Genomic DNA, 8,216 nt, shown 5'->3' with positions numbered 1-8,216 from the left:
TGCACAAACCTTTTCCAAGTTCTAGCTTAATGTCAACTGACTCCAGTAAAGATTTGACACTGAAATCTCTCGATTCAAATGAATATATTTTCTACTCAAGAATTGTACTTAATTATAATGAGTGGATCCATTGAATATTATCTATGTTTACCCTTCACGAATATCATCAACTAGATGGGATTTACAAAATAACCATTTTACCCTCCTAGTTGTTATTTCCTTAACTCCTTTGTCACTTGTGAATAAGTTAGAAACAATGTGCTAACGAGGAGCTAACAAGTCACATTGATTCATCCAAAAGAGTCATGACTCAATTTGGACACTGGCCAGTTCATTTATTCACATTCCAAGGAACAAAGCATGAGGTGATCTACATTGCATTTAAGCAATCTTGTACATGAATTCCATAACTATAAGATCTTCACAAAGTTACTCATGACATCTTCATAACTTAGTACTCCACCAATAGGTCTTGTCTATATCACATAGTGAATCTAGAACTCTGACTTTCTCAAATGAGAATATGTAAGCTATGAAGTGACATGTCTCATTTCAGGATTGAGGTAAGCACGATGCAATTCATACGTAGTGACTTCGAGACATAAGAGGTTAAATGGTTTGTTCTTATTCTGTCTCTAGAAGTGCACTGGTCAATTCAGTACCTTCAGAAGATACCTAGGAAGAACTATAGAGTCTCCAACTCTCAATGTCTCATAACCAGACATCATAGATTCTCCTAACAATCATACTGAGATCAATAGCTCTTTGATCCTTAGATTGTGAATATACTGTTCTAAGCAAACCATGAAGAGTTTGTTCATCCAAATCTATATTTGACTCTTCATTTGTTGTTAAGTTTGTTTAAGGACTAAAGACTATAGTTTATTATAAAGCTTGGAACAGATAATGAAGAATGAATGAACAGTTCAACTTTTATTAATAATTAGGTAGTTACAAGCAAGAGTCTTCGTGAGACTTTATTACATCGAAATGTACATAAATAAGGACTACTACTCTTCTCGTAGGCACCATTGACAACAAACTCCCACTTGACTCAAAGAAGATCTGAGTAGTTCTTCATGCGTAATCCATCCCGATGCTGGTCGAAGACCTTGTTGGATAGGGCCTTGGTTAATGGATTTGCCAGGTTATCCACTGTTGAGATCTTCTTCACCACCATGTCTCCGCGCTGCACGATATGTCGAATGAAATGGTATTTCCTTTCAATATGCTTAGAACGCTTATGGCTTTGAGGTTCCTTTGAGTTAGCAATAGCCCCACTATTATCACAATAAAGGGTCATGAGCTCGTCGACATTTGGAACGACTTCCAAATACTTAAGGAATTTTCTAAGGCATACAGCCTCTTTGGATGCTTCACAAGCAGCCACATATTCTGCTTCCATTGTGGAGTCAGCAATGCAAGTTTGCTTGATACTCCTCCAAACTACAAACCCACCATTAAGGATGAACACAGATCCTGAAGTGGACTTCCTGGAATCCTTATCCGCTTGAAAATCAGAGTCGGTATATCCCGTCATAGTCAGGTTAGTACCTGAATATGTACGCATCAAGTTCCTAGTTGTCCGAAGATACTTAAGAACATGCTTAACAGCAATCCAATGCTCAGGTCCAGGGTTGGATTGAAAATGGCTAACTACGCCAACTACAAAGCATATATCTGGCCTAGTGCAAAGCATAGCATACATGAGACTTCCTACGACTGAGGCATAAGGAATTTTTCTCATGTCCTCAATCTCTTGTGCACTCTTGGGAGACTGGTCCTTAGAGAGTGAGACTCCATGCCTAAAGGGTGCTTGGCCCTTCTTGGAGTCTTGCATTGAGAAGCGATCCATCACTTTATCAATATAAGAAGCTTGAGAGGGCGACAAAGTCCGGGTCTTCCGATCTCGTAAGATTTGGATCCCCAGAATTTATGTGGCTTCTCCTAGATCCTTCATGTCGAATTGCTTTGCTAGCCCGATCTTAACCTCAGATAACTTACCCACATCATTACTTATGAGTAATATATAATCGACATACAGTACTAGAAACACAACTTTGCCTTTGTGTATTAACTTGTAAACACATGGCTCATCTATTGACTGCTCAAAGCCGAAGCTCTTTACAGTCTCATCGAATCTAATATTCCATGACCTAGATGCTTGCTTTAATCCATAAATGGACTTAAGAAACTCAGAAAACTTGGTCTCTTGATCTTCTTCCACGAAACCGTCTGGTTGAGCCATATAAATGCCCTCGTCAAGATTGCCAATCAGAAAGGCAGTCTTAACATCCATTTTCCTGATCTCATAGTCGAGAGCTGCAGGTATAGATAGAAGTATGCGGACGGATTTAAGTATCGCGAATGGCGAGAAGGTATCCTCATAGTCAATACTGTTACCGGCCGTTTTCGGGACACCGAAAATTAAAAAACAATTCAAGACCGGCCGGGCTTCGCTGGTCGGAAGCCCAACGGGCCCCGGCCCACCAGGCCCGAGCGCCCTGACGCACCCACGGCCCAACAGGGCCGACGCACGCGCACCTGCGCCCCCGGCCCAGTGGGCCTTAGCGCGCCCTAGCGCGCCTGGCCCGCGCGCGCCTGCGCCTCGGGCGTCCCAGCCCGCGCGTGCTCCTGCGCACCGGGCGTCCCGGCCCGCGCGCGCTCCCTCGCTCCCGGGCGCCCCGGCCCTCACGCGCTCCCGCGCCCCGGGCGTCCCGGCCAGAGCACGTCCCTGCTGCCCCGGCCGAGCACTCCTACCGCCTCGACCGAGTGCCCCTGCTGCCTCGGCCGGGCACACCTGCTGCCGGGCACGCCGCGCCCGGCGCGCCCTACGCCCATCCAAGCGACGCGCCCTGCGCCATCCTGGGCGTTGTGCCTCGCGCGCCCCGCTCTCGGCCACCCGATTGGCCTCAAGGGGCCGGCCGAAGGCCTCCTCCAAGCGCTATAAATACCCCCCCCCCTAGGGGGAGGGAAAGACATCCTCATTCACTCCGAGAAACACACATTCTCATTGGGAAATTCACACAACATCTCCCACTCGAGAATTCTCTCCTCTCCCGTGCTCTTGTGACAATCCAAGAGCGCGCGCTCCTCCTCCCTCGGCTCAGAAATATAAGGGACCCCCTCCACGAGAGGGAGCGCGCTCCTTTTCTGTGACCCGAGCTTCTGCAGTATACACTGCTCTCTTGCTTCTTGGCCCTTGAGCTAGAACTCCAAGCTACGAGGCCCTCGCCCCCTCCACTTCAGGACAGTCGGGACGACCGCATCCTTGAGATGGAGGAGAAAATCCGCCAACTAAAGATAGCCAACGCAAGGTACCACCGCCAACTGACGGGCAAGGCGCCTGCGCAAGGCACCCGTCACGGGGAATCCGAGGACCTCATGGACGAGGGGCATGACTATGACCCCGACTATGAAGGCTTGGAGATTTCAGCGGACGTCGAGACTTCTCTCACCAAAGACGGGGAACTCCTTGTTGAGATCGAAGCCGGTGCGTCAATCCCGCCGCCTAAATCAAAGGCAATACCAATCTCCTCTCAAGAAGAGACCTCCCGAAGTTCAGCCCATGACCGACTCGATCAAAGAGGCAATGTCAGGGAAGGTCCAACAACTCGGCGAGTGAGGCGTGTGGCTCAAAGCTCACGCCCCCATACCGCCGGGACAGATCTTAGAGATCGACTTACCGCCCAACGAAACGACCGTGGCGAAGACCTCCGAGAGAGGCTAAGTGCTCGCAAGGGTCACAACCCTGCAGCCCCAATCAATGGGGACCCTCGCACGGCTCAAGGGTCGAATGAAAGGCGCCAGGTGACTCCTCCTGAACAAGGAGTGACCCCTAACACTGGCCTCGATGTCGTCACCATGACTCACAATCTTCGTAACGAAGTGCGTGACTTGCGTGAAGGCGGCTTGGCCGGTGATGCATATGGGGTCGTAGAAGAACATTCCTCGCCCTTCACTGCCCAAATCCTTGCTGAGGTGTGCACGGGACACTTCAAACTCCCGAATCTCCCTCCATACAATGGGAAAACCGACCCCACGTATCACATCCAACATTACGAAACTTGGATGACGATGCAAGGCGTTTCACCTGGGGCTCTATGCCAAGCTTTTAGGCTTACCCTCACCGGACCCGGTTTCGAGTGGTTTGAGAATTTAAGACCAGGAAGCGTCCAATCATTCAAAGACCGGAAAGACATGTTCCTAGCACGATTTGCTACATCTATGGTCCAAACGAAGACCAAGATGTACCTATGGTCAATCAGGCAAGAGAACAACGAGTCCTTGAGACATTATCTCACCCGATTCACCGCAGAATCAAATAAGGTCGACCGCTTTGACGACAGTGACGCAGTTACAGCCATCATCCAGGGCTTGCGCACCGGAGACTTCTTAAAGTCCGTCGTCGGCAGAGTCCCTTCTACGATGGCCGAGTTAATGAACCGAGCCAAAACCTTCATGGGGATAGAAGATTACCTCGACGGCCGCATGAGCAGCAACCAAAGCTCCCGCCGTCGGGATGAGTCCGGCAACGAGCCTGGCAACCCCCGCAAGAGGGTGAACAAGGGAGGTCAAGCTTCCGATAGCCGACCCCCAGCGTCTCAAAAGCCGCGTCTTGCGAGCAATTTTAGAGACTACTCAAGTTACACTCCCTTGAACGCCCCAGTAGAGAAAATCTACGTGTGGCGCGTGACAAGTTCGTCGCTCCGGCTCCGATAAAGGGCAGCCTCGCATCTCGCGACAGGTCCCGCTATTGTGAGTTCCACCGGGATTACGGTCACACGACCGCTCAATGCTTCCATCTTAGGAGACAAATTGACATTAATCTAGAAGGGAGAGCTCAAAGAGTTTGTCCTTCGCATGGTAGGAGCGGCAGCCCCCGCCGACAACAGGCCACAGCCTGAGAAAGGTGGAGGGGCCAACGCCAACGACCGCACCACGGTCGCGGCTACAGCCAATGCGCAACTCCACGTCGTCACCACCATCCTAGGTGGCCCGCAAGACGGGGACTCGACCCGGCAAAGGAAACAGCTCTTCAGAGCTACCTCTCAAGAAGGCCTTGCCGGGCAAGTTAACCTCACCTATGAGGAACCTCCGTCCGTACCTCATGAGACGATACAATTCACCAATGAAGAGGCCAAGCGAGTTGTGCACTCGCACAATGACGCTATAGTCCTTAAGGCCCAGGTGGCCAACAACTTGGTAAAAAGAGTTCTTATTGATAACGGCAGCGCAGCCGATATAATCTTTACGACCACCCTAGAGCGCATGAAGCTCGGGGGGCTCCGCCCTGTCCCAACTCAAACCCCTCTGTTTGGGTTCACGGGAGAAAAGGTCATGACTGAAGGAATCATTGATTTGCCAGTCACCTTCGGAACTACCGGAGGTATCGAAGTCATTCACATGGTCCCCTTTCTTGTGGTTGACCAGGAGTCGCCCTACAATGTTATCATTGGGTGACCCACGTTGAACAGACTAAGGGCCATCACATCCACATATCACCTACTGGTGAAATTCCCCACCGAGGAGGGGATCGGCGTTATGGCTGGTGATCAAACCCAAGCGAGGATATGCTATGTCCAAGGCGTGGACGGCAAGCCCGCTGAAAAAAGGGTTAACATGATCTACCATCTAGAAGACGACTACCGGTGTGATAAAAAAGACGCACGGCGGCTCGGGGAGCTAGACCCCCGTGAAAATATCGAGAGGTTGAAAGTTGACACCCCCGATGATCTCACTTCGATCGTTCTCGACGAAGCTAAACCTGACCAGGTAGTCAAGATCGGTACACAACTCCCTCTCGCCATCAAAACTCAACTCGCGTCCTTCCTTCGGGAGTTTAAGGATGTCTTTGCGTGGACACATGCAGACATGCCCGGTATAGACCCCGATGTGATTGTGCACCGGTTAAATGACGATAAAACTATCGCTGAAAAGGTACAAGCTAGACGTGCGTTCAACCTCGAACGATACCTAGCGATAAACGAGGAAGTCGAAAAGCTTCTCTCCGCTGGTTTCATCCGAGAAGCCAAGTACCCCAAGTGGGTGGCCAATGTGGTCATGGTCAAAAAGCCTAATGGGAAGTGGCGCATTTGTATAGATTACAAAGATCTTAACAAAGCCTGCCAAAAAGATTGCTTTCCACTACCACGCATCGAACAACTGGTCGACGCCACGGCAGGACATGAACTGCTAAGTTTCATGGACGCCTACTCGGGCTATAACCAGATACGAATGCACGAGCTTGATCAGATCAAGACGACCTTCGTCACTGATCGCGGCCTCTACTGCTACAAGGTCATGCCTTTCGGCCTTAAAAATGCAGGAGCTACTTACCAACGATTGGTAAACCGGATCTTCGCCGACCTAATCGGCAAGACCATGGAAGTATACGTGGACGACATGCTCATTAAAAGCCTCCTGGCTACCAATCACGTAGACAACCTGAGGGAGATGTTCTTAATCCTCCGCCGGTACAAAATGAAGCTCAACCCCAACAAATGTGTGTTCGCGGTCGAATCCGGGAAGTTCCTAGGCTACATAGTTAGCCATCGAGGTATCGAAGCGAACCCCGAGAAAATCAAGGCACTCCTTGACATGAAATCTCCACGACGTGTCAAGGAAGTCCAAAGTCTGACCGGTCGGATTGCCGCCCTCTCACGTTTTGTGGCCAAAGCAACCGACAAGTGTCAACCATTCTTCAAAGCAATAAAGAAGACGGACGACTTTGAATGGACGGACGAGTGTGAAAAGGCCTTTCAAGAAATGAAGGCCTACTTCGGGACACCTCTGTTCCTCTCCAAGCCAAAAGAAGGCGAAACACTCTACGTCTACCTCGCCGTCTCCGAACGAGCTGTGAGCGCTGTGCTAATCCGTGAAGAAGATAGGGCTCAATGGCCCATCTTCTACATAAGCAAAGCCCTACTTGACGCCGAAACGCGTTACACAGAGATAGAGAAGCTCTCTCTCGCTCTCCTCGTAGCCGCCAAAAAGCTACGCCCTTATTTCCAGGCTCACCCAATTGTTGTCCGAACAGGGCACCCCATCGGTAAAGCTCTTCAAAAGGGAACATCGACTCGCATGGCGATCTGGTCCCAAGAATTGAGCGAGTACGGGATCGAGTTTCACCCGAGACAAGCAATAAAGGCTTAAGCCTTAGCTGATTTCATGGCAGAATTCTCCTACACTCCCGACATGGGAAGAGCAGAAGGCGACTCAACCGACGACTTGTCGGCTCGAAAGAGAAAGGTCGACCCTACGGGTCCCATCTGGGAACTACACGAAGATGGAGCATCTAATGCCCAGGGAGCAGGCGCCGGCTTTATTCTAACAAATCCCGACCGGGAAAAGTTACGCTACGCCCTCCACTGCGGATTCCAGGCCTCCAACAATGAGGCCGAGTACGAAGCCCTCATCATAGGGCTAGAGCTCGCTCAAAAGCTCAACGTACAAAATTTTCGAATACACTGTGACTCGCAGCTGATCGTAAATCAGGTTAAAGGCGACTACGTTGCCAAAGAACCTAACACGATCGCCTACTTGGCAAAGAAAAATGCCAAGCTAGATGCCTTCTCCTGGTTCGAGATCATCCAGATCCCACGAGAAGCGAACTCCGAGGCTGACGCCCTAGCTCGCCTCGGATTCGGTATCACCGAAGACGGGTTGGGAACTATCCCGATCGAGTCTCTCTCGCGACCATCCGTCTCATGTGACGAGGTTGGAACGATTGAGAGCACCGCTCATCCAACTTGGATGACCCCGCTTACGGACTTCTTGCGAAGAGGGGCACTTCCCGAAGACCGCAAAGAAGCCAAAAGGCTGAAAGCCCTCGCATCTAAGTACGTGTTGAGAGGCGAAGCCCTATACAAGCGCGGGTACTCAACCCCGCTGCTCCGATGCCTCAACAGCGTCGAGTCGACTAAGGTCCTCCGCGAAATTCACGAAGGCCTCTGCGGAAACCACTCCGCTGGGAGGTCCCTGGCGCTGAAAGCGCTTCGACAAGGCTATTTCTGGCCAACGATGAAAAGAGACACCTACGACTGGGCGAGAGAGTGAGACAAGTGTCAAAGTTTCTCTAACGTTCCACGACAGCCGCCATCTCCCGTGGGTAGCCTCGTCGTCCCACGTCCCTTTGCGAAATGGGGCGTGGACATTATCGGCAAGCTTCCTAAAGCTCAAAGGCAATACAAGTACGCCATCGTCACTATCAACTA

At 50.6% G+C, this 8,216-nt stretch overlaps 1 pseudogene; it reads right to left on the bottom strand.

Moving 5' to 3' along the window:
* Window positions 1-1,054: 1,054 nt before the first annotated feature.
* LOC149402734 (secreted RxLR effector protein 161 pseudogene) lies at window positions 1,055-1,795 on the bottom strand (annotated as a pseudogene).
* Between the last annotated feature and the right edge of the window lie 6,421 nt (window positions 1,796-8,216).

This window comes from Urtica dioica, chromosome 3 (assembly GCF_054948205.1).
Source record: "Urtica dioica subsp. dioica isolate 48M chromosome 3, U.dioica_male_clone48M_v1_H2, whole genome shotgun sequence".
Classification (NCBI taxonomy): Eukaryota; Viridiplantae; Streptophyta; class Magnoliopsida; order Rosales; family Urticaceae; genus Urtica; species Urtica dioica.
The sequence above is the reverse complement of the archived record's forward strand: the minus strand, read 5'-3'. Positions and strand labels throughout refer to the sequence as shown.